The sequence below is a fragment of the Tiliqua scincoides genome, chromosome 3 (assembly GCF_035046505.1).
Source record: "Tiliqua scincoides isolate rTilSci1 chromosome 3, rTilSci1.hap2, whole genome shotgun sequence".
NCBI lineage: Eukaryota > Metazoa > Chordata > Lepidosauria > Squamata > Scincidae > Tiliqua > Tiliqua scincoides.
Window position 1 is genome coordinate 150647802 of NC_089823.1, and position 22923 is coordinate 150670724.

Below are 22923 nucleotides of genomic sequence, written 5' to 3' on the forward strand. Positions count from 1 at the left end.
AGCAGGGCATGGCAGAGAAAGGCATCTCTGTTTGCAGTACCTGGCATCAAGGCTGGTTAAAGGCATATCTATGACATCTTCTTAACTGTGGTTAAGAGACTGTGAAGCAGCCATGGAAATGTGCAATTCCATCCTTTTCCTGACAGTGAATTCCTCCCACTCACTTTAATCACAGGTAAGGAACAAAACAGTACCAACCCTACCATGATGAATGAATGCCCGATTTTCCCCCTCTTACTCCTATTTTTTCAAAACTTATAACCTCCCAGAAGCTTTGGGCTGTTGAGGCAGCCTAAAAGGTGCTGGGATATGCTCTTGCAGCAGGCTTTGTCCATTGCTGAAACACCATTAACAACCAGATATGTGCTCTTGTGGATTTGAGTCATTCTTCATGTCTGGAGTAGCTAACCCTCCTACTGATTGGCATGCATCTGCCAATTGGCATCTGAACCTGTCTATCTAGGCAAAGCAGTGGGATGGAGAGGCTAGGTGGACTTTCCTCCTCCAGTCATGTAACAGAATGATAACAAACATTGGTTACATAAATGCAAGCACAGAGATGGTCATGTATGTTTCACCAGATTGCCCTGATATCTAGTGATGGCTGTTGGCTCAATAACTGCAGCCACTTCCACAGACTCCTCCTCTCCTGCACCCTGCACAATCTGTTTAACCTCTTCTTTCCTGGAAGCCTCTTCCCACTTTCACTTATGTTTTCTTGGGCCACAACTTGGATCTTAGAAGCAACCATTTTGTTTCTGTAAAAGTTCTTATAGTCAAATTCTAGTTGCATCTCAGGCAGACTTGCCATCTTTTCTGTAAAAACTGCACTCGGTTGCCAACATTTGGTATAGTCTAAACCAGACTTACATATTCTCTCCTTTGCCAACTCCATAGCATGCAGCTTCTTCACTGGTTCCAATTCCCCCTGCTCTACTGGTTGCTTCCAGTTCGCAGAATCAGACACATCCATTCCAGATGCCACTTTTGGTAACTCCAATGTATCATTAATTGGTTCCATCTCTCTTTCTTGCCATTGCAACTGTGGGAAAGTAGCTTTGGCAAATTTCCACCACTGGACTAGCATTTGAATTTGATTTTTCAATATCTGCCTCAGAATTTGTACTCTGGTCTCTGACCCTCAAAAACTAGTAGTAGGTATCAAACTGTCCGCTGCCTACATCATTACACCACCCTCTTGCTTCTGGGACAGACAAAACTCCAAGCACTCCGTTTTGGGTGTAGGAAAATTCCACAACTCCCGATCACTGACAGGAAGCTATACCGCTTCTGGGACTACTTCAGCAGCTCCCTTATCTGTCCTAATCTCTTGTTGCATTCCTTACTCCACAAAACAAAAAACAGCTACTGCAAAATACAAGTTAACCAGTGCAAATTGACCAAGGACCATGTATCATTGGTTAGCACCACCCAGTTCTATTTCAGGTGACCAACACCACTATTCCTTCTGTTAAGTACAGGTGTGCATCACCAAACACCGTGACTCACCACACCCACCTAACAAATCACCCCTGGAGGTATCCACCACTAATTACCATGCCAGGCACTTAGCAGAATCCACTACTATTCACCATGTCAGGCACTTAAGAACCCTGGCTGCCACCATGTCACAAACATCACCCTTGGGGTAGGGAATCTCCCCTGCCACCCAGGGGAGATTCCCAAGTCAAACAGGATTTAACAATGTTTGTCAAGCTTGCCCAGCAATGGTCAGGCATTTTTCTCTCAGCCTATTTGTACTTTTCTTATTCCCCCTTTTTCCCCATTTGGTTTTATTTCTTTTCTTCTATACTTGCCTGCCTTGTTCACAGGTAAAATAGTTGGTTGTTATCTCTGATCACTCTCAAACACTTCTGTGGTTTTGACTTTAAATAGAACCTCTTGGGTTCTGTGCTCTCTTGGGAGGGTTTTTTTTTTACCAGATTATCACCCCCACCCCACCGCCGCCTGATCTCTGGAGCCTGGGAAGGTTCTAATCTAGCAGCCAATCTAGTTCTAGAAGTTTGTTCCCCAGTTCACTGGTGGCCCTGTAAAAAGGAAAAGCAGATAGCAAGAAGGTATGCATGTGCGCTAGCCACTAGGCACTACTCCTCTCAGTCAGCCTGCTTTCTCTCAGTAGCTTCCATGACATCACTGTTAAACAGGGTTTCCATTTAACCAGAATCTGAAGCCACAATCTTAGGTTAACTATATATCCAGTAAGGATTGAATGAGGGCAGGTACACTGAAAAACCCAAGGGAATTCTATGTTTGCGCACGTACAGCCATGCAAACACTTATAAGCATACATGAGACTTTTGTGTTGCTGCTCTCTCTCTCTCTCTCTCTCTCTCTCTCTCTCTCTCTCTCTCTCAGATGCTACATGAATGTTTGGGCTATTATCAGATTTTTAACTATCTCATGAAAATGATTCTTTTAATGGTGTTTAATTTGGTGCTGGCGGGTCTTTGGATCCTGCATTAGAAATGCCATTAAACTATATATGAGATGAGGCAGGAACAAGGTGTTTGTGTATCTATAATGAACAACACTAAGGCTGTGGAGTCACCCATAATATATGTTTATGGGTACAAAAGCTAATGGAGCACCACAAACTGTTTTATTAAAGAATGCACATTAACAGAAACACAAAGGGTTTAACTGAGAGCCAAGTGCAGTAGGTTTCAGAAATGCCATCTAGTTTCAACATAACATACAACAAACCTTTATTAGGCATATAGTTCCATCTAGTTTCAATCATTGATTGATATCTAATGAAGTTAGTATATCTAGTGTCACAACCACAGGTTATAACAAAATTATTAATATGATAATCAAAATAAAATGTGAACAGGAACAAACAATTCAGCAAACTGTGGTGCTCATGTATAATATTTATGCAAAAAAAGCCATAGGATTGAAAGCTATGGTGTTTTTAAATACTGCAATAGTGATTATTAACAACCCTCTGGTAAGGATTCACAGAGTCCTTAAATTTTACAAACTGTAAAGCTTGAATGGGAAAGTTGCTAATGTTGATAGTTCAACTATCATCCGAATGTAATAAAAAGGCCAGTTTTTAATTTCAAGGAATAGTCCCCACCAGAAGCTTAAGGAGTCTTGATATCAGTTCTGCAGGTTTCAAGTCATGACCTGGAAGAATGGCTCTGGCGTACCAACAGTGCAACATTCTGCAATGCTGAATTTTGCCTGGCCAAAAGGAACACACAGTGGGCCTTCCATATTCGCACATTCAGCACACACAGACTTTACCCAATGTGGGCGCCAACCCAGCACTGGATGGCCTCATATGACCACCTGGACACATCTGGAAGTGACTTCTGGTCATGACTAGGAGGAGTTCTGAGGCCTGAGGAGGCCACATGAACCCTCCCTGGCCTCAGAAAGCCTCCCAAAGCCTTCTAAGAGACATTTATGGTTTCCTCACCAAACTGAAAGTGCCTTTTAGAAGGCTTTGGCAGGCGTTCTGAGGCCCAGGGAGGTCACATACAACCTTCATGCACCTCAGAAGGCCTGCCAGAGGCTTCTGACAGGTACGTCCAGTTTTCTGGACCCCCTGGATTCAATTATCTGCAGCAACTGGTATCTGAAGGGAGTCTGGGAATATACCCCGCCCCCATGGATACCAAGGTCCCAAGGTACGTACTTACCACTGGCCACTGGTTTAACTTGTCACAATGTAGTTGTATAACACTTTGGCACGATCAAACATTTCACAAACCTATGGCCCAATCCCATGCTGCCGTTATGCCACTGGAACTAGCAGCATGGCTGCAACAGTGGGGGAAGGAAAGGATAGGATTGGGCCCTTACAGTTTTTGTAATTCTTACAACTCAGACTGCTGTTCTGACTAGATTGCAGGTGCTTACTGCTCAGCTTTAATTCCATGGAGGGCCATCACATCCCTTCCTCAGAATCCCTGGCTGTTCATTAATCTGACCCTGATTGACACAGTGCCCTAAGGCGGTTCCCAAACATTTTAGCATTTGGGATACTCTATCAGGACCCATCTAGCTTTATGAAACTGAAAGAAAAAGTTTCACTTTATCAACTGCTCAAGCTTCTGTTTTTATCCTTTTTGCCATGGGGGGTGGGGGTGGGGGAAGACCACCTTCTGGAGTATCTATTGAGCTCAACATTCACAGGACCATATTGGTGACCTTGCATCCCGCTTTGCCTGGCCTTTGATAAGAGCTGCCTACTTACAAGCAAATGCACAGGTGCAGCTCAGCTTCACTTTCCATCGGGCTCAATACATTTTCCTTAGCTGCAGGCGGGGGGGGGGGCACTTCCTTCTTGAGAGTTTGTTAGAGCCTGCATTCCTCGGATCTAGATCATTCTGGGGGTATTGTATTACCCTTGGCCTGCCCTTTGAAGTGGATTAAGGCATGTTTACCTTCTCACAAGTAAATGCACACATGCTGTTACGTTTCAGTTTCCATAGGGTTCATTACATTTTCTTTGCCAGCTGTCAGCTTGTCAGTTTTGCAACCCACCAAAAATTGGGTTGCAAACCACAGTGATTTGGGAACCACTGCCCTCAGGTATTATCATCCCCATACTGCAGATCAGTTGCTGGGAGCGAACACATTTTGGCTTGCCTAACAGCACCTTAATGCAAAACTGAGGTGAGACTTTAACCCAAAGTAAAAATAGAATTGTTGAGGAGATGAGATACTGGAATATTTGAATATAAAATGCACAATGACCAAAACTACAAACAAAACACAAGCAAGTGAAGAGGAGAAGTATCGGTAATCAATTTTTTTGACCAAAATGTTGGCTACCTTTACCCAATGCATTCCAGTTTGAAAATAAATAAAAACAACTTTAGAAATTTCTGGCAATAAAATCACCCAAGGCAAATAACTGTAGCTCCACAAACCATCCTCGGATACATAATTGCCAACAGGAACATGCTGGCATTTCTGACACAGATAAAAAGCTAAAAAAAATCCAGCATGTTAATTTTCCTAGCCATACAAAGAAAGTAAATTAAATCCCTTCGATAATTTATAGTTTGCAGCTCAAAATATACTCAGTCACATTTTACAATATAACAAAAGCACAGAAAAGATGGGAGTTAATCTTTTTTTAAAAAAGAAAATATCTGTCTAGATTCTTGTGTACCATTTCTATCCTCTGCCATAAAATCTCTCATAAATGCAGCTTAATTAACATCTAACAATACCATTAAGGACAATGATACGCATATGCCTCAAGATTCATTAATATGTTTTCTTGCAACTTTTTCTTATTCTTTCCATTCAAATATTTAGCGTATATTTCAAGGAAATGTGTTGCAAGCAGTGTGAATAAATCTAAAAGAATGTTCTCCAACACCATCAGCTCCCTCTCATAGAGGTGTCCAGACTGCTGGTGCTAGCTGCTTTGCTTTTTTTTTTTTTAACCCTTCATGGAGCACAGCTCCAGTCATTTCTGGATGGGTACAGGTCAGGGGCAGCCATGGAAGGTGTGCCCCGGGGCAGCACTCCTTCCAGCTATGCCACTGAAGGAATGTTGAGAACTGGTTTTTTTTTAAATATAAAATCATATGCTTCAGGTCTTTGTTTAACTGCAGTTTGTTAAGCAAATAAATATGAAGCACTTAACTCTTCTTCCAAAGAAACATAACAGACTTATTGTCTGGTATTTGTCTGAATGCAAGGCATGCTGTAGTTGGGAGCGGGAGGTATAATTGCAGCATAGGCAGACAAAGGCCAGAGGCTGTAAACAGAGTCATAGCAGAGGCAGAACCCATAGGTCTAGGCTGGGTCTGAGTACCAGGTAGTCAGTCCAGAGAAAAGGTAAGGCAATCTGATGTGTTTCTCAGACTGAGAAACCTGGGTCTATAGTAAGTGTTGCATAGACTGTTTCCTCATGTCATCTGGGCACAAAAGAAGCAAAACCAGCTCTGGCCATTGGGGGTGCTACAATACAGCAGAGATCAAACCAGCAGCCTCTTCAGACTGGGAGATGCCCTGGTGGTGCATGGAGTAAAGCATCTGAATTTTCCTGCCAGAACTTGAGACACACAGCACCTTATAGGTATGTTCAGTTAAGACTTTTATAAAACTTGAGCACAAACAATAAAACCCAATCAAAATAACTTTCCCAAGCATGCTTTTTAGGATTCTCTCTTTGTTAATGTTCACAGAAGACTTTAAAAATTTGCAAATCAAAACATTAAAGAAAATTCTCAAATATTGAGCAGAGGGAAAGGGGGAAAGATCCTATTTTTGATCTGACTTACAGCCCGCTTCTATCCCCAGCAGTCTGCATGATGCAGCAGCACCAATGGAGCATGTGCTGTATGCTATGGTGGGCAGGCAACCAGATGGGCCAGGAGAGGAAATTAAAAATAGCTTTTACTTCTTCCCTATAAGTCACCTGGCCACCGATGGGTGTCCTCAGACTGACGTCAGCTATTTAGCCGGCATAAGTCTGAGGAGCCTAAGAGGCTGTCAGACCAGGAAAAGGGAGCAAGATCTTGGTATGCACAGCTGTTGCGGAGATCCTCCTCCCCATCCCTGAAATGTCCCTGGTTCAGCCCGCTTCCTGTTCCAGTCCTCCCCACATCACCACTTTCCCTGTTCTGGCGTGGGCTGGGTGATCCTGTGGTGCACACGTGGGGAATGTGGCTATTTGTGCCAGTGGCACCAAAGACATGGCACAGCTCTTGCAGCACTGGACCTGGAATTATGGCAGTAGATTGTGAGATCTGCTGCCACAGGCACTGGTCAGGCCTGGGCTGTTAATCTTTTTAAACATGTGTTTTGCATAACCAGCAAATATTTACAGGCTGCAGGACCATGAAGGGGGAAAAAAAAAAAAAAAACACTTGTAAGCCCTTGAGTTCTGTACTGAATGTTAATGCATTTGTATATGATAGATTTAATACAAGAACTGAGATAAATGACTTTCAGCAGCTGCACTCTGGACCTATAAATCGCTCTCAGTACCACAAAATCCATACAGGGGAAGAACAGCTGTATAATTTACAACATCAGCATTTGTCAAGAAAAGCTGCACATACAGGTCCTTCTTTTTCAGCATCAGAAATCATCTTTTCAAAGAGCCTACTTCTATAAATAACATTCATTCAATTTTCAAATTGCTACTTAATATGCAGTATCCTCTTTTAACCCTTAGCAGATTTAAGTGAAGTTCAAGATGTGTAAATGCCAAGACGATTTAAATATGCAATTACAATTGTGTGAGATTCATTAGTATTTACCTTATTTTGCACGGCTAGTGTCATGCTCTGGTAAAGAAAGAAAAGCTGCTCAATTCCACACAGCCAAGAAAAACACAATGCTAACAAGGTAGGGATTTGATGGATGCTTAATTTCTCTCAATCTGTTCCCTTTCCAGTATCCTAAAGACAGGCTAGAGGCATATGTTTTGTCCTTCTATATCAAGTTCCTGAACATTTAGAAATTACAGTTCATCTCAGGCAACCCAATTCTATCTAACAGGTAGGCCAACTGGCCTGCCGCATATCCAGTGCGGGGCAGGGGATGGTGGCAGCGCAAATCAAAGTAAGGGGAATGAACTTCCCTTACCCCATGTCGCAACATATACACAGCCAGCCCTATGGGGTTACTTGGATTTGCACTAGTGAAATTTTGCACCAGTGTAGTTCTTTATTCCACTCCTAATGCTTAACTTTTTTCACCTTCAGCAGCTCACTTAGGCCGCAATCCTATACACATTTTCATGCAAGTAAGTCCCATTGAATTCAATGGAACTTACTTCTGAGTATACAAACATAGGACTGTGCTGTTAACTTTTTCCATAAATCTACACTATAAATCAGGGATAAACAAACTCACTTAACATAAGAGCTACATATGATAAATTTCAGTTGTTTCCGCAAGAGAAACAAATATTACACAAACATTTGTTACATGCACATGGTTACAAAAATTTTATATAAATATTAATGCATGTACATAATAGTATTCATGAATGTAGTTTTTAAACTATTAATTTGTGTTAGTTTCAAAAATCACAAAGTAAAAAGGAGTAAAAGCAGTCATTTTTATCACACTAACACTTTGCAAATATCACTGCCTGAAGCACAGCCACAATCACAAATCACACCCATTAAAACCAACATTGTCAACATCAGCTTGTATGATTACAAATTCACCAGCACAATTCCTCTGTAATCCTTGCTAATCTGAAATTTCTTTCACCACTACTGACCAAAAATTTTTAAAATCTTGTTATTTTTGAATAATACTATCATGTTTTATATCATTTGACGTGTAATTTCTTGCAGAATGCAATGAAACAAACATCGATGAAATATTCATTCCAATGTTTCTCAAACTGTGGGTTGGGACCCACTAGGTGGGTTGTGAGCCAATTTCAGATGGGTCCCCTTTCATTTCAATATTTTATTTTTAATATATTAGACTCGATGCTACTATGATATGTGACTGCATTTGGGGAAATGTTACAGATCTGTACTTTTAAAAGGCTACTATGTATATTCTTTTAACAATGATAGTAAATGGGACTTACTCCTGGGTAAGTGAGGATAGGACTGCAGCCTAGGATTGTAAAAATTTTCCTGCTGCATGTCACTTCTGGTCATGACATCACTTCTGGTGGGTCCTGACAGATTCTGTGAGTGTGGGAGTGTGTCCCAGTGCTAAATGTGTGAGAACCACTGCTCTGTTCTATGAAAAGTTATAGCTAAAAATCAATCAGGACTTGAGCAATGCAGCCTCACCACATTCACCACCTGGGGCACTGCCCTCCCCACCTGGGGTGTTGCATGGGAGTAGGTTCATCGTGGGAATGAAACACTGGCCTCTCATACAGTGTGACACAAGTTCTAGTGACACCACTGAAAATACAGTTACAATAGCAGCCCGATCCTGCCTTCCCCAACTGGATAGCTGGTCACCCACCCACAGTTTGGGAGGATCTGACACTAGGGGATTCCATCCTGCAGCAAGAGGGTGGCTGGGCCTTGCATCCACTACCCTGGGGAGATAGCAAGCCTCCACATCATCTCTAGCAACAGAGACAAACCCAAAGGGCTGGGCACAGTTTCAGATGCAGAAACCTACCAGGGCTGGGGAACCACTCAACTTTCTACTGAGGTTCCCAACCTTCCTCCTTTGTCTGTGATTTAACCATTAGTAAAAGCAATCATAAGGCATCATTGCTCAAGTCCAATCTGCTCAGTCATCCATGAACCCAGATCCATGTCCCACCATGGTCTCTTTGAGGTCAGGCTGCCTCCTTGGGCAAAGGTGAGGAGACCTTCATGGTCACCAAAGCCAAGATTCTATACAGCTACAATGTAACATATAGTTTGGCTCAAAGGGAACATATTAAATCAAAGCCACATTTAATTGAATGAGTTTTTAAAAAGAAATGTACAACATACACTAGGCAACAGCTTCTGTCTTCCACAGCCTCTGACTACTTTTTAAAGCTTCTGTTTTTTAATAACTCAAGTAAATTGAGAATATCTCACAATTGGTTATATTTAATTACAAGGTAAAACCCATTATCACAGAAAAATACCCATTGAATGTACTTTAGCTAAAATAAATATATCAAAAGAAACAAAATCTTCTTTTCTTGTTGTTGAATCTAGATTACATAACAGCATCAGTGAGAATAAAAATAACCTTTCTATTGAGTCGAAGAAGTCTCCTTTGTATTAACTGAAGCCCAACCCCAGCAACATTTAATTATACCGTAAATGAATTTGGAGCTCAAGATAAAAATAAAACTCTAACACAGAGTTTTTTATTCTTTTTGAACCAAGAAATAAAGTAGAACCATCTTTAAAATGCTCTCTGTAGCTATTAACTAATTTGCCATCATGAATGATCCCAATGCAGTACTTGACTTAAATAAGTCATTGGATATATCAAGTTTCATGATTCCAAGTAATTATTTGTAAAGTGAAGGAGATTTGGACAGTAACCAAGAATCAGTGTCTTACTCCTTTCTTAATTTGATCAAAAAGGGCTATAGTTACTCTCTATATGTATATCATTTTCAAATAAAATGTATAAACTCCTCTTGAAGCAAAGAAATACTGTTCATGAATGCACAAAAACCTTAATACATACACTGTATTCGTAATTCTGAATCTTGAAGCAGTACAGTGTTTATATTTTTTGCTCAAAAAATGCTGTTTATGTTTGCCAAACAGATATGCATGGTAAGGAGCTTCTATCTATTGCAAATTGCTAGCAAACCATATTTGCTAGAGAAATATAATTCAAATTAATCAAATGCAAGATACCTGTTAAAAAAAAAAAGAGCACAAATCCACCATGTTCCCTCTGTTACCATTTTCTGGTACAAATACGGGCTATTTTTAAATAAGATAAATATTTCATAGCTGCTATATTTCCAAATTTCTAGAAATCAGAACGCCCTGCAGAGTTCTTTGTCCAGCTATGGCAATGACTATATCTGTCCTCCTACAAGGACTGTTCCTTTTAGAAGTCAGAGATTTTTCCATGAACAAATTAAGATAATTTCTGTAAAAGATCACAAAAGTTCTAAATTTTGTCATAGGATACACTAGTGAATTTTTTTCTCTGATTTGAAGTGGAATAGCAGTGTCATGTTAAAATGGAAAACCTCCAGTTTTTCTGCGTTGGTCATCTCACATGAAATTTTATAAAATCACAAAGCGTAATTCCACAGGAACAGCTATATGGCTTACGAGTCTCACACTGTGCCTGATCGACAAGATTCAATTGCACCTATTATTGCTCAGCTAGAGATCCTTATTCTTATTGCTCCATCTGTAAAATTTCATGGTTTCATACTGACCCAAAATCCCCAGTGTGGCAGGCACGGCAGCAGCACAGCACACTACGCAGCCATCCACTTAATTTGAGAGGGGAAAAAAAGGAAAATTATTTTTATGTTCTTTTTTTATGTGGCACAGTCCCTGCATCACATGATTATCCCATGGAGAAATGTTTGTCTCAAATCACCCCCCTGTGAAAACAATGAAACTTAGCACACCGGCCAATATAATGGGCATAATTTCAGATAAATAATAATCAAGCTCTACAGTCCCATGCAAGGACTGTAAAAATCAACCCTTCCACAGGTCCCAGCCACCTTGGAAACTTTGATATTGTAGGCATGTGTAAGACAACAAAGTAAATTTCAGCATTTTTAAAAAGCAGACCATGCAAATATGCTTGGTGACACCAATCCACAGTTAGGATCAAGTTTCAAGCTGCCACAGAAAGAGTCCTGATGCTGTTAGTCACCCATCTCACCTACAAAAGTGAATGTTCATGTATCAGGACTCGAAGTGATAATCTCAGTACATGGACACATTCATATGGGACAAGATAGTGTTCTGCAAAATTGGAGAACCACTATGCCCGAGCTGAATTTACCCCCCGTAACTCAGAACCCCAGGCCTCAAGGACAGTAGCAAGTCCCAATTAAAGCTCAGACTTGATAAAACAGAACTCACTAGGTTGCACAAGGCATCCAATTCAGAGCTATACTTGGTGGAAGCTCGACATTACTTGTGGTGTGGGATCCAATGCCTTCTAGTACACCAGGAAGGGTAGGCATCATCTGCATAAAGACTTAGGGCCCAATCCTATCCATTTTCCAGTGCCAGTGTTGCTGTGCCTATGGGGTATGCAATGCTTCCTGTGTTGGGAAGGCAGTCTTGGAGGCCTTCTCACAGTATGGGAACATTTTTTCCCTTAGCTCAGGGCTACATTGCAGCTGCCCCAGTGCTGGAAAGTTGGATAGGATTGGGCCCTCAGTTGCTACCTGAAAGCCAATGGAAAAACAACTTCCATAAGACAATTTTTAAATCTAGTTGTTTTCTGAATTGTTCCTCTTTTGCTCAGCATTGGGCCCTCTGATTGCTAGTCTACCCAGTGGAAAACTTTAACACAGATGATCAGCAGAACAGGTTCTTGTTGATAACCTGGTTGCTGTGTTCTAAACCAGTTGAAATTTCTAAACATTTATCATGGGCAGGCCCATTTATAACACATGACAATGATAATGCATTTGGCGTTTTGCTTATTGTCTCTTCATAAGTAGGTTGTACAAATCAGTATTTCTGTCAATCAATATCTTACAAATTACTAACTGCATCCATTAGGATGGAAGGTGGCAGCTTTATCAGTCAATTTTTTCTTCCTTGAAATTCAAGAGTAATTGCTTCTTGTTATTAGAAGGTATCCAATATATGATCACTGAGCACAGGATTTCAACTTTTCTAATAACTCCTCAGCGGCTGCCTTGTAGGGGTCAGATGGGGTGGTCTTGTCTAGTAATAACTTTTAGTGTTAATCTTTGTGTCAGCCCAATATATTCTATAAAGGAATGCAATTGAGACAATTTTTATGTTGAATGAGCTATGCGTGGAGATCAACAGGTCAAGTACAAATACAAAAGATGTCTTATCTGAATAGGAATTTAGTGGCTTGGATTACTTTTGGCTATTTTAAGTGTGTGAGATTGTCACAACTTGGATCCACCAATGTGTTAACAAACACAGCTGAGAAGAGCTTACCAACTTTTAAGTGTTCCATTCTTCCTTGACTCTCCATCAACCAGAAATACAGATGCTGGGAGATGAAGACAAGTACTGCAGATGCATAGTGAATGGCTGTGCAATGCCTCCCATCCCAAAGATCACACACAGGAAAGTGTCCCGTGTGCCCTATGGATTAGCTGGCTCTTCCACTGAAGCAGCAAAAAAAGCATCTCAGGTACAGAACAAGAATGATGAGAATTCCCAACCCATCTCCATCTTCTTCTTCATCACAAGATGACGGAAGGTTTCTAGACTTATAGAAAGGATAGGACACAAGGCAGAAATCTGCCCTTCCTCATCAGCCTGGGAGGAAAAATAGACTGAGCGCGCAATTCTAACCCCTTGTCAGTGCTTTCCAGCACTGACATAAGGGCAATGCAGCTCTGAGATAAGGGAACAAACATTCCCTGACTTTGAGGAGGCGCCCGTGAAACCACCCAACTGCAGGAAGTTGCACTTGTCCCATTGGCACTGCTTATGCCAGTGCTGGAAAGCACTGACATAAGGGGTTAGGATTGCGTCCTGAGCCACTTTAATAACTGGTTTTGCCTGGATGTGGTCCTCTGCACTCAAACCAACCGCTGAAACTTCAGTTTATATTTTAAAGGGTATAGACCTTTTTAGATGCAAGTCTGGGGTGAACTGAACATGCAGGGGAGAGCGGCTTTACAGCAGTAGGCTACATATGAAGGATCCCCCTAACATACCCTATGGCAATGGTTCTCACACATTTTCCACCAGTAACCACTTTTTAGAATGAGAATCTGTCTGCACCCACCAGAAGCGATGTCATGACTGGAAGTGACATCATCCAGCAGAAATTTTTTTTAACAATCCTAGGCTGCAATCCTACCCACGCTTATCCAGGAGTAAATCCCATTTACTATCATTGTTAAAAGAATACACATAGTAGCTTGTTAAAAGTACAGGTGTGCAACAGTTCCCCAAATGCAGTATGGTAGCATCAAATCTAATAAAAATAAAATATTGAAATGAATGGGGACCCATCTGAAATTGGCTCACAACCCACCTAGTGGGTCCTGACCCACAGTTTGAGAAACACTGCTCTAATATATGTTCTAACGAATACATGTAGGTTGTATGAGGGAACCACTGCCACAATTTTCCTGTCTCCCATTGTTGATTTCACCCCAAAGTCATACTAAAAAGGGTTTGTCTGCTACTGGTCCAAAGATATATTGCGAATTTTCTTTTGAACTGCCCCCCCTTTTTTAAAAAAAGCGTTAAAAGTGAACTGATTTAGTAATATGGATCTGCACAACAACATGGCTGAGACCCACTGCTACAGGCTGCTTATGCCAAATGGTACTGGGGAAGCTATGGCCTGGGTCATCCTTAAGGAGTCAGTGGAGCATTAATCCACTGTGCATTAATACAGAACTCATTAGTATACCTGTTCATGCAGTCTACCAAGCATAGGAACATTATATACCGAGAGAGAGATCACTGTATTTAATGCTCTCCTGTAGAAGACAAGAGTGGGGGAAACTACTTCCCAGAATCAATTTAAATGGTCAGAAGATTCAAATTACTTGTTCAACATTTGATAGAACACAACAGGAATCTCACCAAGTATGGTAGTTTTGCTTGATTAAAGAGAGCCACTTCTTTGTATCCTCTTTAATTTTATTATCTAAGAATTCTTTATTGGCACACTTGATTCTCCTTGTGGGAGTGGCAGACAAATTACAGAACATCCATTAATTTGTCCTAAGGGCTATGCAGGTTTTCATGGCCTTATTATTCTCTTCCTCTGAGCATATGACAAACACTGTTTACCTACAGCTGTTATTGGTTTAATATCTCTGAGATACACTTTAGTAGTCCAGGGGATGTAACTGCCTAGAAATAGACACCATACCTAGAAACAGACTCCATGGTACTTAACAAATATTAATGACAAATGGTTTACAGTGTTATCTCCATCACTACAACTTTTACACATTTCTCTGAGGTTTCTAAACAAACACTAGATTACATATCTGTTCGGATACATAAAAGAGTTATCCACTATAGTCTGCAATTTTTGGTATATCACAGGACCACTGTGACCAAGAGGAAACAAGGTGGTCTGGGGCGTGATGCTGTACGATGAAACGGGTTGCACACTGGCACAGCCCAGAAACAACTTCCAGTTTGCATCCCATAATGCCTGGCAGCTTTCTGATTGTGGAATGCCCTCAACCCACCAAAAAGTAGGTCATGGCCCACAGTTTGGAAAATGCTGATTTGTATCCCTCCTTTCCCAACAAATAAATGGAGTGGTCATAGGTTTTCACCTGTAAGGGTTTGCTGAAAAGGTGGTATGCCAAGGGAGAGTAAGAGCCAATCCTATCTCCCCCCCCCCCGACCCAGTCATGCAAAAAGAAAAAAAGTGCATGCTGTATCTGAGGGGGAGAGATCAGGAGGTTTCAGAGAGTAAAGGGGTATTACATTGCAGAGCGAGAGGCTTACATCTCCTTGTGACCTGCACCATCTCTGTAGCTGACACACATCTGAGGGGAAGAAAGGGGTGGAGAAGTTTGGAAACCAGGAGATAGGATCTGGCATGCACCATCACTGCTGGATCCACTACCTCCCGCTGCCTCCCATCCTCTCTTCCTCACCCGCCCCCACCCACTAATGCCCCTACTTCCACCACTGTCTTACCCATTCCCACAGCCCCTGTGGGAACCAGTGGTGGCACTGCAGTACTGCTGCCTGTTGCAGTAGCTCATGCAAAATGGCTATCAAGGGAGCGCTTCACACACTTTTGGTGGCCATTTTGCGACAATGGAAGTAACTTCCACTGTTGCAATGTGCTCTGGCTGGCAGCCCATCCTCAATAGAATTGAGCTCTGCAAGGAAAAGTAGAAAGAATGAGAAAATTACTATTTTCCCTTCCATTATTATTATTTTTGCTGATTACATCATACAGTGTATCTCACAAGATTCAGATGGGTAATAAAGGTCTTAGAGAATCTTCACTGAAAGTGACAAATTCTCTTTAAGTTTTAAGTCATTTACGTTTTCAAAAAGCCATCACTCACACATTAGAGATGACAAAACTTAATTAGCATCAAGAAATCAGGAATCAGGTATTGCTTTGGCCTTCCCAGGTCTATGAGTAACTAGTGCAACAACTTCCCAGTCCACTCTAAGTAGCACCTAGGATCACATCTTCAAGAGATTAAGGGCCCAATTCTATCCCATTTTCCAGCACTGGTGCTGCTGTGCCAATGGTGTATGCAATGTTTCTTGTGTTGGGGAGGCAGTCACAGAGGCCTCCTCAAGGTATGGAAACATTTGTTCCCTTACCTCGCAGCTGCATTGCAGCTGCACCAATGCAGAAAAGTTGGATAGGATTGGGGCCTATTGTCCTCAACAATATCCACAACACTGACCATTATCATAGGATACTGATAATCAAGAGGTTTCTTTATTTATACTCTACATTCCTCAGGCAAGTGTAATTTCTGGAGTACAGTAAAAAGACAATACATTAAAGAGTAATTGGCAGGGGTGTGTGTGTGCTACAACAGCCAATTTGTTCACTGAATTTTTATGACAGTATGTGTGTACTTTTTTTCTGCAGCATTTTATCATGAATTATCCCATTTGTAAACAAAAGCTTATTCTTAAAATCAATATTAAAATCTTATTGTGAATCTAGATTTAAAGATAGAGATTTTCTTAAATCCTTCCTATAGCTTTATTGCATCTCCCACACGAAAAGTGAGCTAGAACAAATCTGCTGTAGCCATTGCAACTTTAGGAACAGAGAACAGCATATACAGTAATGTCTAATAAATTGAAAACTATCAGAGGCTCACTGGCATCCATTCAACAAGCATCGGAGTAATTTATTTCCCATATAGTTGCTAGGGAACCCCTCAGTGTCTCCTCTCTTTTGTAATAGGAGGTTATGACACACAATGTTCCTCTGAAATGAGTGTGCCAAAAGGGAAAGCGTGAATTTTCATATTGGTTTCCTTAATGAAAAAGCACCCACTCTTCATGTGGGAACGCTATAGTTCTGAAGGCTGCAGCAAGGTCTACCTGGCTCAGTGACTGATATCAAGAACAGAAGAGAATTTTTAAAAAGAAAACCATGCAATCAAACATAATGGACTGACAAATGCACCCCTGCATTTTATTGCATATTTTAGTACATTAGTAGCTTTGTTTGTACTTCAGCCAGGGACAGATTTTGTCATAGTAGCTTGCTGCCAACCCAAGCAGGCACCAAGGGATGCTGTCCTGCACAGACATTCTCAAACACAGGAATTTCTCGGTGGAGGGATAGAGTGGCATGTTGTGCCACGGCTGGCAGCAGAGAACAAAACAGTGGTGTGCCAGCTGTGCCAAACTTCTTATTAAGGCATTCTCAGGTTGCTTGCTGAAGCAGCCCTCTTATTATAGTAGCAAGAAGAGGGAGTGACAAATGTCTTTGGCTTCAAAATTGCAAGAAGATAAAACAGATGTAGAAGGATATGAAGGAAAATAAGAAAGTTCCAGGAAAAAGGCAAACTGTCTCAGACATAGCAGAAGAGGGTAATATGAAAATCCAAGGCTCCGCTCCTCCCCCCGCTCCAGTCCAAGGCCAGATGCAGGAATAAAAAAGGAGTCAGCAATACCACGTAAGAAAAGCTGACCATTGGAAACAGGAGATAGTGGTCATAAGAACATAAGAACAGCCCCACTGGATCAGGCCATAGGCCCATCTAGTCCAGCTTCCTTTATCTCACAGCGGCCCATCAAATGCCCCAGGGAGCACACCAGATAACAAGAGACCTCATCCTGGTGCTCTCCCCTACATCTGGCATTCTGACTTAACCCATTCCTAAAATCAGGAGGTTGCGCATACCCATCATGGCTTGTACCCCATAATGGATTCTTCCTCCAGAAACTCGTCCAATCCCCTTTTAAAGGCGTCTAGGCTAGACGCCAGCACCACATCCTGTGGCAAGGAGTTCCACAGACCGACCACGCGCTGAGTAAAGAAATATTTTCTTTTGTCTGTCCTAACCCGTCCAACACTCAATTTTAGTGGATGTCCCCTGGTTCTGGTATTATGTGAGAGTGTAAAGAGCATCTCCCTATCCACTCTGTCCATCCCCTGCATAATTTTGTATGTCTCAATCATGTCCCCCCTCAAGCGTCTCTTTTCTAGGCTGAAGAGGCCCAAACGCCGTAGCCTTTCCTCATAAGGAAGGTGCCCCAGCCCCGTAATCATCTTAGTCGCTCTCTTTTGCACCTTTTCCATTTCCACTATGTCTTTTTTGAGATGCGGCGACCAGAACTGGACACAATACTCCAGGTGTGGCCTTACCATCGATTTGTACAACAGCATTATAATACTAACTGTTTTGTTCTCAATACCCTTCCTAATGATCCCAAGCATAGAATTGGCCTTCTTCACTGCCGCCGCACATTGGGTCGACACTTTCATCGACCTGTCCACCACCACCCCAAGATCTCTCTCCTGATCTGTCACAGACAGCTCAGAACCCATCAGCCTATATGTGAAGTTTTGATTTTTTGCCCCAATGTGCATGACTTTACACTTACTGACATTGAAGCGCATCTGCCATTTTGTTGTCCATTCTGCCAGTCTGGAGAGATCCTTCTGGAGCTCCTCACAATCACTTCTGGTCTTTACCACTCGGAAAAGTTTGGTGTCGTCTGCAAACTTAGCCACTTCACTGCTCAACCCTGTCTCCAGGTCATTTATGAAGAGGTTGAAAAGCACCCGTCCCAGGACAGATCCTTGGGGGACACCGCTTTTCACCTCTCTCCATTGTGAAAATTGCCCATTGACACCCACTCTCTGCTTCCTGGCCTCCAACCAGTTCTCAATCCACGAGAGGACCTGTCCTCTAATTCCCTGACTGTGGAGTTTTTCAGTAGCCTTTGGTGAGGGACCGTGTCAAACGCCTTCTGAAAGTCCAGATATATAATGTCCACGGGTTCTCCCGCATCCACATGCCTGTTGACCTTTTCAAAGAATTCTATAAGGTTCGTGAGGCAAGACTTACCCTTACAGAAGCCATGCTGACTCTCCCTCAGCAAGGCCTGTTCGTCTATGTGTTCTGAGATCCTATCTTTGATGAGGCATTCCACCATCTTACCCGGTATGGATGTTAGGCTGACCGGCCTATAGTTTTCCGGGTCCCCCCTCTTTCCCTTTTTAAAAATAGGCGTGACATTTGCTATCCTCCAATCTTCTGGCACAGTGGCCGTTTTGAGGGACAAGTTGCATACCTTAGCCAAGAGATCTGCAACTTCATTCTTCAATTCCTTAATAACCCTTGGGTGGATGCCATCAGGGCCCGGTGACTTATTGATCTTTAATTTATCAATGAGGTCTGAAACATCTTCTCTTTTAACCTCTATCTGACTTAACTCCTCGGTTAGGAGGGGCCGTTCGGGCAGCGGTATCTGCCCGAGGTCTTCTGCCGTGAAGACAGATGCAAAGAACTCATTTAATTTCTCTGCCATCTCTAAGTCTCCTTTTATCTCCCCTTTCCCTCCCTCACCATCCAGAGGGCCAACCGCTTCTCTGGCGGGTTTCCTGCTTCTAACATATTTGAAGAAGCTTTTATTATTCCCCTTAATGTTGCTGGCCATGCGTTCCTCATAGTCTCGCTTGGCCTCCCCTATCACCTTCTTACATTTCTTTTGCCACAGTTTATGTTCCTTTTTATTCTCTTCATTAGGGCAAGACTTCCATTTACGGAAGGAAGCTTCCTTGCCCTTCACAGCCTCTCTAACTTGGCTGGTTAGCCATGCGGGCACTCTCCTGGATTTAGCGGAACCCTTCTTTCTTTGAGGTATACACCTCTGCTGGGCCTCTATTACTGTTGTTTTAAGCAGCCTCCATGCACTCTGGAGAGACTGGACTCTTTTTACCCTCCCTTTCAACCTCCTTCTAACCAGCCTCCTCATTTGAGGGAAGTTCGCCCGTCGGAAGTCAAGGGTTTTTGTTAGAGATTTGCCTGGTATTCTTCCCCCAACGTGCACGTCAAAACGGATCGCAGCATGATCACTGTTCCCCAATGGCTCAGTAACGTTTACATCTCTAACCAGGTCCTGCGTACCGCACAAAATTAAATCCAGAGTCACCTGTCCTCTGATGGGCTCCGTGACTAGCTGATCTAAGCCACAGTCATTTAGCACGTCAAGAAATCCGGTTTCCTTATCGTGACCAGAACACAAATTGACCCAGTCAATATGAGGATAATTGAAGTCCCCCATGATTACAACCCTGTCCCTCCTTGTCACCTCCCTGATCTGTTTCCTCATTTCAAGGTCCCCATCAGATTTCTGGTCTGGAGGACGATAGCACGCCCCCAGTATTACATCGCTGCACAAGCCTGGTAATTTAACCAACAGAGATTCTACGGTGGAGTCGGACCCACCTTCAATCTCTACTTTGCTGGATTCTATCCCTTCCTTAACATAAAGGGCCACCCCACCTCCAACACGCCCCTGCCTGTCCCTCCTGTAGAGTTTATAGCCCGGGACTGCGGTATCCCACTGATTCTCCGCATTCCACCAGGTTTCCGTTATGCCCACTATGTCAATATTTTCCCTTGTCACCAGACATTCCAGTTCTCCCACCTTTGCTCGTAGACTTCGGGCATTCGCATAAAAGCATTTATACACGGAATGCCCCAGGATGGGCTGCTTATTCGCTCCTTTGACCCCGCATCCTCTCATTGTGCCAAACCGTCTATCACATCCCATCACCCTACCTTTCCCAATTTCTTCTCCTACCCTGCCTTTGTCTTGTTGTTCTCTAACCTCCCCATCCTCATCCCATAGGGATGAGGAGTCCCGAACCGGATGCCCCTCGGCTCCTGTCGGCCTTCCCCCAGGTCATTGCCTCAACAAGTCACTGTATGGGAAGAGAGAGCCTGTCAAGCAGAGCAAATCTAAAATGTTTGGTTGTACAACACAACTTTACTTGCAAACATCGAGAGAGAGTGTACTGCTTGGCTCTTTGGTCATACTGGAAAAAAAGGTATTGATGTGTCGTAATAACACTGCTCGGGGGACTAAAGAAATAGATTTCCACCAAAGAGTCTAATACATTAAAAATGGATAAAGCCCTTAATTCATAAACCCTTTAGGCTGTACCAGAATATAATTTTTAAGAGAATTAGCTACTTTTTGCAATTGTAAGAAAAACAGAGGCAGAGACCATGACACAGGAATGTCAATGTACACTTGCATAAGTCCACCCCTATTGCTGATATTATTGGCACAGATATACACAGCCTTCTACATATTCAGTTTAAAATGGAGGTTTAAAACAAGGTTAAAAGAAATATTTTCTCCTAGCACAGGCATCTTCTTTCCTTATTCAGATCAAAGAGCACTAGCAGAATATTGCTGTTGATCTTTTTCTCTATTTTGAGCTTGTCCCTGAAAGCATTATCTGATGCAACACTAAACTCACAGGCTTTGGGGATCAAAACATTCTCATTACCCTAGATCCCTAAAGGTTTCTTTGATCAGCCAGGCAAAATTTGCAACAAATGTGGAAAATTGGAAAACATTTGATTTATTGCAGCTGTAGGAGAGGTGGTTCCACATGCATGTGGTGGTGTACATCTTTGTAGCTAGCTAGACTCCAACAAAAGCAAAAACTCAAGCCCACATTTTGCTTCAAAAAGAGCTGTTGAATTAATCAATATGTCCTCCTCCCTGCAACTCACCTAATCTTCAGATTTTTGAAAGACATTTCCAAGACAGGTGGAGTGTTTTTTGTTTTTGTAAATTATGTACTCTGAGTACTTCATATTTGTGCATTAACTGGAAGTTGTCTCTTAATGGTTAATACACGAAGTCCCCTACTTACAGAGAGTTTGGATTCTAGACATCTGTTCCCAACATGAAACCAGTGTTGACTGGAACAGCCAGGTCTGGCTGTCCTAGTGCTATTGCACCTGTCCAGAAAAGGATGTACTGCGCCTGCACAAAAGTGCCAATGCAGCCATTGATAACTCAGATATCTCTAAGTTGGATGTTTATAACTCGGGGAGCACATGTGGTTTATTGATATTGTACATATACTCTTCCCCTCATGGCTGGCAACCTCCTTTCCACACTGCTTTACCATACTACCCTTGTATCTCCATTTACCTTCTTCGTCCTGCACTTCTCTCACCTTTCTGCGCCTCTTTTGCCTTTCCCCATCTCACTCCCCCCCCCCCGTTTAAATCCTTCTGCTTCCTTCAGCCCTGCCCTGCTGTGTCCTGAGAATGCCGACAGTTGTGTCTCAGGTTACTCTGGCATTCAGTGATGACATCATTGCCAAGCAATGACAGCCACCATTGCTTGGTCAGGCAGCCACCTCTCTCTGTCACTCTGCACAGCTTGGCCCTGTTCACAAAGGGCCATAACAATCACTAACAATGAAACTTAAAAGTTTATCCCAATTGCATAGGGCCAATGCTTGAATGACAGAAGAACTGGAGGGAAGTCAGCCCCCTTAATTTTTATGACAGCTCCCTTTGCTACTATTTTTAGGAAGTTATAGCCCTTGCGGGGACTTGGTTGGTCTAAAATTAGAGAGAATCAAGGGATGGAGGTTATAGATTCACTAAGGAACTGCCTACCTCTTCTTCCATAATTCAACACTGCATAGGGCAATCATTGTTGCCCAAGTGCTTAGCTCTCCTTTAAAAGAATTTGCATGAAATGCCATTTTTTTAGCATCACATCCCATGTCAGAATGACAACAGATTGAGCTAACTCTACAACTGCAGTAATTTTCTCCCTTTAATTTCATCCTTTAGCCACCATTCAATTGCAGTCTTTCAACAGATATTCCTGGTTATTCCTCTCTCATAGCTGAATGATTTGAGTTAGAGGCAATCTTCCTGCAACACAAAATTTCAGCTCTTGTTTTTTTCTTTCATTTTCTCGAAGTTCTGTTATTTCTTTGAAGCATAATTGTTGTACACATCAGATAACTGGTATTATGGGATCCCTTATCTTCAAAACCAGTAAACTGTAAAGGAAATCATTTTACAGTTAATTTGTTGTGTATGTTGGTGTTGATGTAAAAAAAAATAGAGATACTGCTTGTGCTCAGTCAAAGAAAGGATGTTCTGCTTTAAGATCAATTACAGATACAGTCACCAGAATAAAGTACTGGGAAATGCTGCATCCTGCCATTTAGAACAGGATCCTTTCCTAGAATTACTTTTCTTGAGAGTTTCCTGCATATAATATGTAACCCAGATAACTTCACTATAGCGCTATCATATATAGATGATGCAACAGCAACAACATTTACAATGATAGATCTCTCTTC

The 22923-nt window shown here is 42.1% G+C and overlaps 1 protein-coding gene across 1 annotated transcript in view; it reads right to left on the bottom strand.

Annotated features, from left to right (window-relative positions):
• CTNNA3 (catenin alpha 3) overlaps positions 1 to 22923 on the bottom strand; it is an 808499-nt gene that overhangs the window by 666797 nt on the left and 118779 nt on the right. The gene's annotated exons all lie outside the window — the stretch shown is intronic.